The following is a 13,693-nucleotide window of genomic DNA, read 5'->3' on the forward strand; positions in this document are numbered from 1 at the left end:
GTGTTATTAACGTTCAGAGCAGCCTGTCCTGTATACATAGATAAGGTATGACATATGGCCAAATGCCCAGAATTGGCTGAGGCATACTGTAGTTTAAAGATATATATATATATATATATATATATATATATATATATATATATATATATACATATAGTAACATGGGGGGATCATTATCTCTAGTGGTAGATGCATTTTCAAGTGATCCACGTTAGTTAGCACTTCAGTTTCAGAGCATGGCAGCCCATTTTTATTAAAAGGCAAATATAAAGTCCATAACATATAGGGTTTCCCACACAGGGGTTCTTCTTCAGTAAATACAAATAAACAGAAAATGCCTGCCCACCTCGTTTTTAGGTTCTCACTCAACTTTAGTCACAGTACATCTGCTCTTTGTGCTAGTCACCCAGACCATAGGTTATTAGTGCAGACAGCTTCTCTCTAGAGCCCAGAGCTCCACTCTGGCCTTAGCCCTTAGGATGTTATCTGTCTCTTGCAGACACACATGCTCTGTCTGTCACATGCAGCCTCTCTGACTCACGGGGACCTCCTGTCTCTCTTTGGTGGAGTAGTCTCCAACCGGGAACCCTAAAGTATTCCTAAACCTCCATTATGAAGGCTGTGTGCACCTGGGCACATACCCTGCTGGTCCTCCACAAAACCTGGACAAGGGGTTGGAGATTCTGTTCCACCCAAGACACTATGGAAGTTCCAAACTGCAGAGCCCCATCTGGAAATAGCAAAATCCGGAGAAAGCTGCCAGAGCAGTTTTCTCCTCTCAAAATAAATGCTCTGTAGTCCTGCAAATGCAAAATCTGTGTCTAATAAATGGCCAATTTCACAGTGACTTAACCTGTCACTATATATATATATATATATATAAATAAAATAATATATATATATATATATATATATATATATATATATATATATATATATATATATTTACACCTGTATATATACTGCATAGTCAGTTGTTTTAAAAGAATCATTTCAAGAGTCCATCGAAAAAAATGATCCAAGGCAAGACTTAGTATAACTCTCTTTGCTCACTGGAGGAGGATGAATATAAAGTGAGAAACAGCAAGACATTATTTAGATTTGACTTCTTTTTATTTTGGATTAATTGAATACGCCAGCCTCTCTCCATACAGAGAAAGTAGGGAGCCAGCTGCAGTTGGACAGCCCTGAACCCCAATCAGATGAGTTCTCCAACTGTCTGAGGAAAACTATTTCATCCACCTGATATATCAAGATTGGAGAGATAAGGTAGATAGGGGATTTTCCTTTTATAATGTCTGGAAATTAAAACCCGTGAAGTTTATCTGTACAGGCAGACCAGTTAACTAAATGGTATTTTATTGTGTAGGACAGTGGAGATTTGATCTACAGTTTTTAATGCATAATATTTTATATCTTCTCTATCCTTAAAGTGATATTAAAGTAATTTGTTTCATAAATGAGATGCTAATGACATAGTCTATATGCTTTGCTGTTTTTTTTTTTTTTCATAAATTTCCTCCTCTGAGCTTCTGTTATATTTGTGTACCCTGTGCCACCAGGACCTATGGAGTCCCATATAAGCCTCCTTTTCATGCATGGTCCCACTTAGAACTACAACTGTATGAGCAGAGGTTCAGCGGTGCAAGATGGACGCAGAGCAAAAGTCATACCTCTCTACCTTTACCACAACGATGATTGACAGCAAATCTGTGTTCCTCTCATACTTCTAGTGTTTGCAGCGCTCTGGCCAGTTCTGACACTTAAGATGGACTCTATAGGTCCTGGCAGCACAGGGGGCACAAATATGATAGAAGTGTGACCAGGGAACAATTTCAAAAGAATGCTCAGAGGAGGAAAAAATTAATTAAAAAATAGTAAATGTGGGTATTGACTGTCTTATGAAAGAAATTACTTTAATATCACTTTATTTATATATTGCATTATATTATATTTCCAAACGTTTTATTCTTATAATATTAAATACTGTAAATAATATTAAAGGTATTTTTAAGTCAACATATTATTCATATCACTTAAACTGGCTCTGAAGCCTTATGTTTTTTTTTAACCTATAATGCATTCTCTGCATTAAGACAAAAAAAACTTTTGTGTCTAGGATCCCGGCACTCCCCCTTTATACGTACATACCTGAGCCAGATCCTAAATTAACAGTGAAGATTGATAGCAGCAAGAGCCATTGACTCCTGCTGTTGTCAATCAAGTCCTATGATGAGGGAGTCGGGGTGGGTCCAAGCCCCACTGTCTGTGTCTATGGATGCAGGCAGGCCTGGAACAAGCCCACGCAAGTTCCCCCATAGGAAGCCACTTCCTATGGGGGCACTAGCTCAGGAGCACTGATGGGGGACCCCAGAAGAGGAGGATCAGGGCTGCTTCCTGCACAACCATTGCAGGAGCAGGTGAGTATAACACGTTTGTTTGAAAAAGTAAAAATAAAATAAGGTTTAGAATCACTTTAAATTCCCTGAAAGGATAATACAGCTAATTCTGTAAACAGAGAAACAAGTGTCTTTGCCTCATTCTCCCAATTCTTGGGCAGCAGAAGCTTTAGAGATTGGAGACTAGAATAATTATTATGTAAAGAGGTGCATATATTTGTGCTCCGAAACTGACCCATCATAAGGGAAAGTTAAATAATAAACATTCACCATCTGAGGTTAAGATATCTATCACATTTCTCCCTTATAAGATGCCATGTCCTTGAAGTTGTAATAAATAATGGGTCCCGAAAATCATTTATTTTTGTGCAGACGTCAAACTGATTTGAATAAATATTGGAGGAAATTCAATAAATCTGCTGAGCCACTTTTCTGCCGTTAATTTCTCTTGGTAATGCACCAAATTCATGAAGCATCTGAGACACTTTTGGTTCTGACAGTGACTCATGCACCGAATTCAGGTAATACTAATGTAGCAGGATTTCCAGGCATTGGGCCTGATGTGGGTCTGCCATGGTTACCGGTGACACCTTCAGCCTGTTTAAGCTGAATACCCAAGTGTGAGATTGGAGACAATGACCATTCCAGCATCTTTGGCTTGTTTTGTTTATTTGATATAGGGGATGGGAGAAGGGAATGAGTGGGATGCTCCTCAGGTTCAACTAGGTACAAATGGGACACTTTGAAGAAAAATGCCTTTCAGCGCATCTTGACGCCGGCTGGATGCCGACCAACGCTTGCTGGTGCTTGAAAAACACTGACTTGCTGAACTGTATTTGAACTTGACTTCTGAAACTCTGGTTACCTCAAAAGTCCTAGACTACACTAAGACTTGACTCCTGACACTCTGATTAGCTCAAAAGTCCTGGAAACAGCTCCCTCCAGTCCTTCCTGACTGAGGTAGCTTCTTGTAACTGCTTGTGCTGCTGCAACTCTCAACACTGTACACTGCACGCTGTACATTTTAACACTTCAGGGCCCAACCGCTGGCGCCCCCTTTACACTTCAGGGTCCTCTCACTAGACACCCCCTCTACACTTCAGGGTCCTCTCACTAGGCACCCTCTCTACACTTCAGGGTCCTCTCACTAGGCACTCCCTCTACACTTCAGAGTCCTCTCACTAGGCACCTTCTCTGCACTTCAGGGTCCACACACTGGCACCCTCTCTGCTTCTCTTGAGGGTCAACACTGGCACCCCCTTTACTTTTACTCCTGCACCGGGTAGCTAGCTCCTGGATCCCCACGACCTTCACCGGAGTGGTCCCCTCTCTCTCTCTAGGCAGACCCCCAGGGGGCAGTTTGCAGTACTCATGAACTGGGAATGCTTTCCTTAAACTTGACCCCTCTCAACTCCGCTGGTCCTCCGCACACCGAATCCTCTCTGCAGCTCAGCTCAGCCCTCTGTCCCCTCAGGCAAGCCGCCTGGGAATCCCGATCCTGCTGACAGGAGGAGAGACAGCCATACTCTCCCTCCTGGGACTCTGCTTCCACCCAAAGATGCTGCGTCATGCGTTCCCCTCACACCTATACCCACTCCCAGAATGCTGTGCAGCACAATCTGCCTTTCTGGGGTAGATACAGGCCTGAGTGCACCATTGGCTGGGTTTCACCCACTGCCCAATGAGAACCCTCTCATGGAGCACAGTGGGGAGACTCCCCAGTCTCAACAGCTACACCTGGGAGACATGACAGCCCAGCTGAAAATCATAGCCCTGCTGTTAGGCAGCCAGGGCCCACTATACTTTACCTAGCATCTACTTTGTAGGGTGCTACACTAAAATGCGCCACTTTTACTTGTGGTGCAATGAATGTGCCTAATTCAAAATAAAATACAGATAGATCATATCCTATAAAAGTGGAACTGATTAAGACTAACTTTGAGAAAAAAATTTGGTTCATACAGATTGCAAAAGCGTCTCCTGTGCATTCCCAAAGTGGTGCAGCATGCACAAAAATCAAGTACAGTAAACCCCCCTCCATCGCGGGGGTTGCGTTCCGGACCCACCCACGAAAAGTGAAAATCCGCGAAATAGAAAGACCCTATTTAAATACTCTCTAGGCATGTTTTTAAAACTTTCACTGTACTTTTAAAAGCATTTTAAGGTCTTTAAACACACTTTTAAAACAATACAAACACCTTTAAACACATAAAAGATTCTGAGAGACAGAGCAAGAGCAATGGAAAACACAAAAATCTTTAATTAACAATGATTTAATTAGTAAAATAATATTAATAGGTCTTACAGAAAAAAAACACAATATACCGGGACCACAAAAACTGAACCACGATATAACGGGGGTTTACTGTACAAGTTCTGGACAGGTACATAAAATTGGTGCACGCTGCACCACTTTTAGAATGCAGGAGAGACACTTTTCCACATTCTGACCATGCCAGTCTTTATGAATTCCAAGGATTACGTTTTAGCATACTATTTATAAAATTTAATAACAGTTCATGATAGTTTCACTCCTTAGTGTGGAACATGCTTCTCAACTTGTTGATAAATCTTATTATGCGCCTTTCTGCCTTATACATTTATGCATTTTAATTGAAAAAAAAGCTCCAAAATGACAAAAGCATTTTGAATAATGTGATCTCAGATAATTGTTACTTGGATATTGTCTGGTCACAAAAGTATATAAAGGGTCCATTTCTTAGTTTCTAACTTTTCATAACACTTGTCTCTCTGTCTGCTTGCCACAGTTAGAAAGATTGCAAACTTCATCTTCAACAGCAGATATCCCCCTGGGGCCTGGACTGATTTTCCCCTTTGCTGCTGTTAATATTAATTAATAATTTAATAATGGTTAAATGATTATAGAACATTTATAGAACATTTCTTTTATATTTTTTGTACTAACTTGCTGAGTCTGTGTATGAGCTGGTATTGAAGTATTGGGGCGGGTAGTTTGTGTAGAATATACTTCATTGCGATTATGGTGTCATCTTTAAAGTGAGGTGAGATCTCAGAGCAATACAACAACCCACCGTGTTTCTCGCTACACTGTTTTCATAAAAGTTTAAATGACGAGCAAACAATAATAGCTGATCTATTGGATTTTAAAGAACCTTCAATTTAAGCATTTAGTTCCTCACATGGGAAGGATCATATTCCTTCATTTGAATGAAAACAAAATCAGTAGGGTCCCAAATTTTTAAAATATAACAAAAAAATTAAAAATACATGAAATCATTGAAATCGCCTTTAGCGTTTACATTGACAGTAATAATTATAGATATTTTTACACATAAAATAAAACATAGATTTTCAAACCTGAGTCATGGTTGTTGAAGTCTTCACGGCTTCTCGAAATAAAGATCAATGAAGCGGTAGCTGTTTTATCAAATATATATATATATATAAAATAAACTATAATTCATCTGATATCATATAATCTTTGCTATCTTTCCAAAACACAATCGGCAGCATTCATTATAATTAGAATAATTATTTTTGCAAGACAATATTGCCAGTAGATAGTTTCTCAAAACAAAAAAGGCACATGCAATATGATTGGAATAATAATTTTTGCAATACAATATTGCCAAAAGATAATTGAAGCATAACACAAGGGGAAGGATGCAATATGATTATAAGAGTGGGATAAATAAAAACTTTGTCATTCTGGTGGCATTCACTTTTTGAAAAACCCTGCTGCCCCAACACAGGTTAAGAATAACTTATGTTTTATTTGAATACATAGTAATTACTACACATGGGCAATCAGAGCAGTAATTGATGACGCTATTTGAATACTGTACACAACTCTTTGTATTATATCAGTTGTCTTATGACATAAATGAATTATTTTGTATTGTTTTGTTGATGAAATAGCTAATGATATTAACCGTAATACAACCAAAACTTGTAATGTTTAACTAGTTGACTCCCACGCTATAGCTGAATGATGGCTACAGTGCAGACCTAAATTGCCGGGGAGGGCGTACATTGACTTCCTCTCAGCAACGAGCGGCCTGCATGCTCCCTGCGGAGCGGGCCGACTCGCTCTGTGATCGGCGAGTCCATGAGATTCACCTGATCACAGATCCCGCCCCCTTACCACATGATCAGCTGTCAGCCAATAGCAGCTGATCATGTAAAGTAAACAGCAGCTGGCGATCAGCTGTCTTTTTCTCCTCACACTGTCAGTGTGAGGAGAAAAGAAAAATGATCACCGGCTGCTGTCAGAGGGACATAAGTCCCAAAGAGGAGAGGGATTATTTGTGCCCCCCGTGCTACCTACCAGTGCCCACAAGTGCCCACCAGTGTCACCTACCAGTGCCACCCACCAGTGCCCACCAGTGCCATCTGCCATTGCCCACTAGTGCCACCTACCAGTGCCAACCAGCACCACCTACCAGTGCCACATATCATTGCTCACCAGTGCCACCTATCAGTGCCCCATCATAAGTTTCACCTACCAGCGCCTATCATTGCCCATCAGTGCCACCTATTAGTGCCCATCAGTGAACATGAGTGCCACCTATTAGAGCCCTTCAGCTCATCAGTGCTCATCTGTGCCACCCATCAGTGCCACCCATCAGTGCTACCTATCAGTGCTGCCTTATCAGTGCTGCCTTATCAGTGCCACCTTATCAGTGCCAATCAGTGCCGCTTTATCAGTGCCCATCAGTGTTGCTATCAGTTGCCACCAGTGCAGACTATCAGTGCCCAACAGTGCAGCCTATCAGTGCCCATCAGTGCAGCCTACCAGTGCCTATCAGGGCCCATCAGTGCCACCTCATTATCACACATCAAAAAACAAACTTTAAAAAAACAGTTTTTTGGTTTTTTTTCAAAATTTTCATTTTTTTTTGTTTGTTCAGCAAAAACTAAAAACCCAAGTAGTGATTAAATACCACCCACAGAAAGCTCTATTTGTTTGAAAAAAAATGATAAAAATGTCATTTTGGTACAGTGTTGCATGACCACATAATTGTCATTCAAAGTGCGACAGCGCTGAAAGCTGAATATTGGCCTGGGCTGGAGGGGGGTTTAAGTGCCCTGTAGGCAAGTGGTTAAGGATCTACTTTCAATTACATTGTGGAAAGAGTTTTATTAGTGTTGTAAGTGATTGCAAGCACTTGTAAGGAAAGAAGACTGTATTGAAGAGAACCATATAAAACAAAGAATGCAGTAAAAATCTACTTTTATAATATGATTGGTCATCATAACGATGTGTTAACATACGTTTCTCATTGCCAAGTTGCATGCCATTTCCTCCTTGCTTTTGTAGACCATGTCATTCCTCTCCTTTCTATATATGTATGGCATATATCTTTTTGTGGTGGTAGGTGAATTTTGAATCTCTATATCTCTATTGCACTGTATTGTTCCCATTTTTTCTTCAATAAAACTCTTATGGCACAAAAAAAAAAGAATACAGAGACAATGAAAATGGGTGCTTTTCAGGGACGTGCGGTGAGGTCAGAGGCTGGTGAGGCTCTGGCTAGTATCAGAGGCGATTGCAGTTCTACTAGTTATGCTCATTTAAGGAAAATATTTACAAATGTTGTCACTTTAAGACCCCGTTCACACAGGGACACAGGGACGACGCTACTTGCAGGTCGCCTGCAGGTCCCTCTAAAGTAGTACAGGACCCTTTTTCTAAGTCGGAGTGACTTGTGTCGCTCCTATTAGAACAGGTCCTGTGCTAATCAATGGCAGGCGACCCACCGCGACTTGCCAGGCGACCAAGTCGCCTGACAAGTCGCGCTAGTGTGAATGGGGACTAAGATGTTTTTCAGTCACCCTTTTTGTTGATGCTGAAAACAATATTACTAGCAAAGATGACAATAAAGATTGTAGAAAAAATAAAACATGTCTCTTTATTTTCAGAAACCAGAAATATAACAGTAATATTCAGTAGTACACAATAAAGGGTTCTGGGTTATTTACTAAAACGTAAAATGCAGGAGAATTTAAAACAAATGGTAAAACAGTGAAACAGTCCAACTAAAAAATATATAAATAATATTTGGGGATTCTGAGTAATTTTCTAGCCAAAAATTATGATTTTTACATGTAGGAGCGGAGTGCCAGAATTGGCCTGGGTGGCAAGTGGTTAATTTCCATAAGTAATACACAAATAATTATTATATATTGTTTTTAAGGTAATTTACTATATTTTCAAAAACTTTACTCAAGCAGGTGGTCTAACGGACAAATTACTAAAGTTTGAAGTTATAACTTCAAACCAGTAATTTAACAGTAAATAGATAAATAATACATTGTTATGTTATAATATATTAGTAATAATATAATATAATTATAATAATATATTGCATAATATATCAAATAAATGTGAGTCACACTAATTTGTTTTGGGAGAGACCAGACCTGGATAAATGACATAAAGAGAAAGCTAGGGGGACAGATGCATCCCACACAAAAATGGGTCTTTTAAATGGTGGCTCCCAAATTCACATAAAAGTCTTGTTTTTATAAAAATGTAAATTTATTGTAAACATATTTGATAAAAGGTAAACAAACACTTAACAAGTGTAGAAAAAAACAGTCACCCTATAATCTTTTGAAAGAGAAACCCCCTTAGGTTTGTGGGACTTTAAGGGTAACAGTAAAGGCTCTCATAAGAGAAGTTTTAACGTGAAATAATTATAAAATTTTTTATTTTGTAAGGTTGTGGTTGTAACAGACAATCATCATAAACTGTACATGTTTAAGTCATAGACTCGAAAAAAAGCATGAATGATACAATACAGTTGTAGGTACATAGCAGAGTCCAACGCGTTTCAAAATGTTTGTTTTAGTACATAAATCTTCCTCAGGGAGTCTGCATATGTTCCTGAAATACATGGTTAAATGTAAGTTCCAAGAAACAGAATATATATAAACATTTTACAATGAAAAGTTATTTATACATGAAAAAAGTATTATTAGCATCTGCGACCACATGTTGCCCTAAAGAGGTCCTGGAAAGCCTCTTGCTAGTCCAGGATACTCCTAGAGAGGAAACCTACTCCCAGAGATTGAAAGGGAAAAAGGAGAGAGGGGGAAAGGGAAGAAGAGGAAAGGAGAGGGGAAAGGAAGAAAGGGAGGGAAAGGGGGGGAAAAAAGAAAAAGAAAAGAAAGGGGGAAGGATGAAAAGACCCCTTGTGTTAAAAAGACATACCTGCAAAACAGTAGAGCCCAAAAGAAGGTTCCCCTTTCGGGGGGGTAGAACTCCCATGCGTTGAGAGCTAGAGTCAGGTATAAAGATTTATTCTGTATCTGAAACAGTGAGTATGTTTACAACTGTCAGAGATCCAGGGTTAATGTAAGTATGTATATAAACATTGTTACAGAAGATATTCATGTAAATTCACCTGTTATGATGATTTTCATGTAGACATATAAAGAGGGGAAAAAGAAAAACGAAACCAGGAAAAATAGGGAAAAAAGAGAAAAAAGCAGATTTTTCCCAAGGAAATATTATCTTCCGATGTATATATCTCTCAGATTTATTAGAGTGGGATCCTATCAGGGGAAAAGAAAATGTATCTTTTCAGCTTTGGTAGATCAAGATAATGTATATATTATATTAAGTAATGTGATTGTAATAGCTCTTACCTCACTAATTTATTGGAGGGTGTGGGGTATCCCATCAGTTTCCAAGGGTTTTGGGGAAACCTATATCTTCCCAATGGGAATATAAATCCTTGCCTGAAAGGTATAGGACAGGGATAATATGCCTATATAGGTATACATTTTGCATATCTTATTATTACTTAAAAATAGGTATTCCACCTGAGAAGATCATACCGTTCTGATTGAAGCCTGTCGTCACCGTATCCAATGAGGACAGCGGCATATCATCCTATGAAGTATAGGATGTGATCTAAGGTTACTCGTCCTATGGATCCTGATAGTCACATAAGGAGAAAAATAAGATAAAACCCTCTTTTAATAAGTTGCCATCGTAGTTAGGAAAAAAGTTTTTAGTTATATAGGTCTCCTCCAGAGTACTCACTGTTATGTATGGATATCGGAGCGATAGGCGTTCTGTGTTGCATCGGAGAGATAGCTCTCCGTTCTGGCTCTCGGCGTCCCCTTAAGTATCCAAATGTCCAGAGTCTCGTGGTGATTCCCGCGGGAACTTTGTAAATAGTTACGTCATATCCGTCTTTTGCCACCGGAAGTTCCTCGGACTAGCGGTGACATCACATCCGCCCAAATCAAAGGCTCCGACGTGTGTCATTTCCGCCTGAAGTGCCCGGAGATTATTCCGCTGGACTGGCGGTGACGTAATATCCGCCCTTTTCTCTAATAGACTCCGCTGATATGTCCGCCTAAGTTGTAGCGGTATAGTCATGCGGTGGATACATAGAGGGGGGATAATTTTAATTAAATTTAATTTTTAATTGAAAGTGAAATAAACTTGTGAATGGGATAAATAATACCTATCTATATTATATATAGAGACTGTTAGTGGACACTTGTTTTAAAAAAAGGGGAAATCTGTAAAAGATAACGCCCCAGGCACGGGTGATGCGTATATCCCCTGGAAAAAATTGACCAGGGGTTTCAGGATGAGACATATGGAGCATTGCAACCAAATGTTAACATCCCGGAAACGCTCGTTTCTCCAGATGTTTGAGGGGCCTATTGGTGGTCCCCATAGGAGATGTCTCACCCGTGCCGGGCTCTCATTTGCAGGGGAGCCCCCCGAGGGGAAAGAGAAAAAGGATGATATAAAAGCCATGTTGGTGTCAATTGCATGGACAGGGATACAAGTTGGCTGGTAGGCCTACACAATGGGAAGAAAAAGAGCAGAATCTAGAAAGGGGGGGTTTTTTCAAAAGGAGGGAAAGGAAAAACCCCTGATGCACAGGAGAAGAGGGGCAGGAGGGGCAAGAATTCCCCAATAGGGGGATCTTTGCACAGAAAAGACCCAAAACCGGTCTGTAGTTGTAAATCCACCCACCCACAGTTAACCTGTGACAAAAGGGAAAAATGTTAATCGCAGAATGCATCACATGTTTAATTTGGACAATTTAAATGTATATCCAATTTAGGATATATTAGTATATTATAATGTTAATGATTTTGTGACCCACTCAGAGATATGATATCTCATAAAATTTGGTATCTTAGTACTATCACATAATCACGATGGGGGGAGGGGGGAAGAGGGGGAGGGTTTGCAATGTAGTGATGGTCCTAGTTTGAATAAGGAGAAGGTATTTGAGATATAAGTGAGAAATTTACCCACATTTATATAAAGTGTGGAGTATATTTCCCAAAGGAAGGGGGACATAGAGAGTGGGGACCCTCAGTCTGTTTTCCCCGAGGAAAATCCCTCTAAAAAAGGCCTATAACTTTCCGCCTCATTTAGGCCAGGGGGGGTGGTTGCCGCAAGCCTAGCAATCCAGCGCATTTCCCGCTGGAGTAGCTGCTTGTTCCAATCACCCCCCCTGGCCGGTATATGTACCCTTTCAAGGGCATAAAAGGTTACCTTGGGGGTCCTGTATTTGTGTGTAATTGCCATATGCCTACCGAGTGGTAGATAGAGGTCTCCAATATTGAGACTCTGCATATGCTTATTGATGCGTTTTCCTAGTTCTTGCTTGGTCTTCCCGACATAGAAGGCCTTACATTCGCAGCGCATCAAATACACGACCCCCTTAGTTTTACAATTTACAAAATGTTTGGGTTGAAAAATTTCACCATTGGGCAGTGTGGTTGTTTTGCATCTGACTATCACTTTGCATTGATCACATCTACCACAGGGGAATGTGCCTTTTTGTTGACATGGGTCCTCTCTATTAGGGCCTTTATACTCACTTTGTACTAAAGTATCTTTTATAGAGGTAGCTCTTCTGTATGTGATAGCTGGGGCTGGTGTCACTATATGTTGGAGGATAGGATCCTCCCTGAGTATAGCCCAGTGTTTTTTTAGAATTCCATAAATATTCTCATGTTCAGTTGAGTAATTTAAAATTATTCTTGGTGGATTCCTAGAGGGTGCTTCTTCCTGTTTCTGAGGTTTGAACAGTAAGTCCTGTCTTTTTAGGATTTGTACTTTGTTGTAATTTTTCCTGAGACATGATCTGGAATATCCCCTTTCTAAGAGTCTCTGTGTCAATTTATTTGCCTTTTCTTTGAAGTCTTTCTCAGAAGAACAATTTCTTTTAATTCTTAAATATTGTGAGTATGGAATAGATCTCTTAAGGGGTTGGGGATGAAAACTTTCTGCATGAAGCAGTGTATTGCCAGCTGTGGCTTTTCTGAATAAAGTGGTTGATAGCTGACCATCATCCTCTTTGATGATGGTAATATCAAGGAAGTCCACAGATTTAAAGTCATATTTCATAGTGAAAAATAAGTTCATATTATTCTCATTCAGTTTAGTAAGGCACTCTTTAAGTAAATCCACCGGGCCATCCCATACCATGAAGATGTCGTCGATGTATCTCTGCCACAAAAGAAAGTGGCAAGAGTACATCGACAAGTCTTCATTGGTAATAATTTTGTGCTCCCACTCCCCCAGGTACAGGTTCGCGTAGGATGGGGCACAGCAAGTCCCCATTGCTACTCCCTGTACCTGGAGGTAGTGGGAGCCTTGAAAAGAGAACACATTGTGTTCTAAGATAAATTTCAACAAATCCACAATAAATTTATTGTAATTTGGTTCTTGTTGTCCCCTTTGTAGCAGAATATTTTTGATGGCCAAAAGGCCTTTGTCGTGTGGTATAGAATTATAGAGACATTCTGCATCTATGGTTACTAGAATAGCGTTTAACGGAATGGTGACATTTTCTATAATTTGAAGCATATGAATAGTGTCTTCAGTGTAAGATGTTAAACCAATTACATGGGGTTTGAGGTGGGCGTCCACAACACGGCTGGCAGTTTCTGTTATACTACCGTTACCCGATATTATGGGGCGGCCGGGTGGATCTCTCAGGTTTTTATGGACTTTAGGTAAACAGTAAAATGTGGGAGTACGTGGATGTAATATCCTCATGTACTCCCATATCTCTGTAGTAATGGTGCCAGTAGTTCTGGCTTCATCAATGATAGCATAGTATTCGTTATTAAATTGTTGGACTATAGAGGCAGAAATTTTTTGATAACACGTTGTGTTGTTTAGAAGTTTGTAACACATCTTCTCATAATCCACATTGTTCATTAGAACAATGTTCCCCCCCTTATCACTTGGTTTTAAAGTGATGTTATTATCTTTTTGGAGGGTTTTAAGGGCTTTACGTTGGTTTGGGAGGAGGTTA

General features: G+C 39.8%; 1 protein-coding gene across 1 annotated transcript in view; it reads right to left on the reverse strand.

Moving 5' to 3' along the window:
• Nucleotides 1–13,693, reverse strand: part of LOC309552642 (sulfate transporter-like) — a gene marked incomplete at its 5' end in the record, with an annotated part of 66,205 nt that overhangs the window by 23,198 nt on the left and 29,314 nt on the right. The window lies entirely within an intron of this gene.

The sequence above is a fragment of the Pelophylax lessonae genome (assembly GCF_965119305.1).
Source record: "Pelophylax lessonae genome assembly, chromosome: 4".
Taxonomy (NCBI): domain Eukaryota; kingdom Metazoa; phylum Chordata; class Amphibia; order Anura; family Ranidae; genus Pelophylax; species Pelophylax lessonae.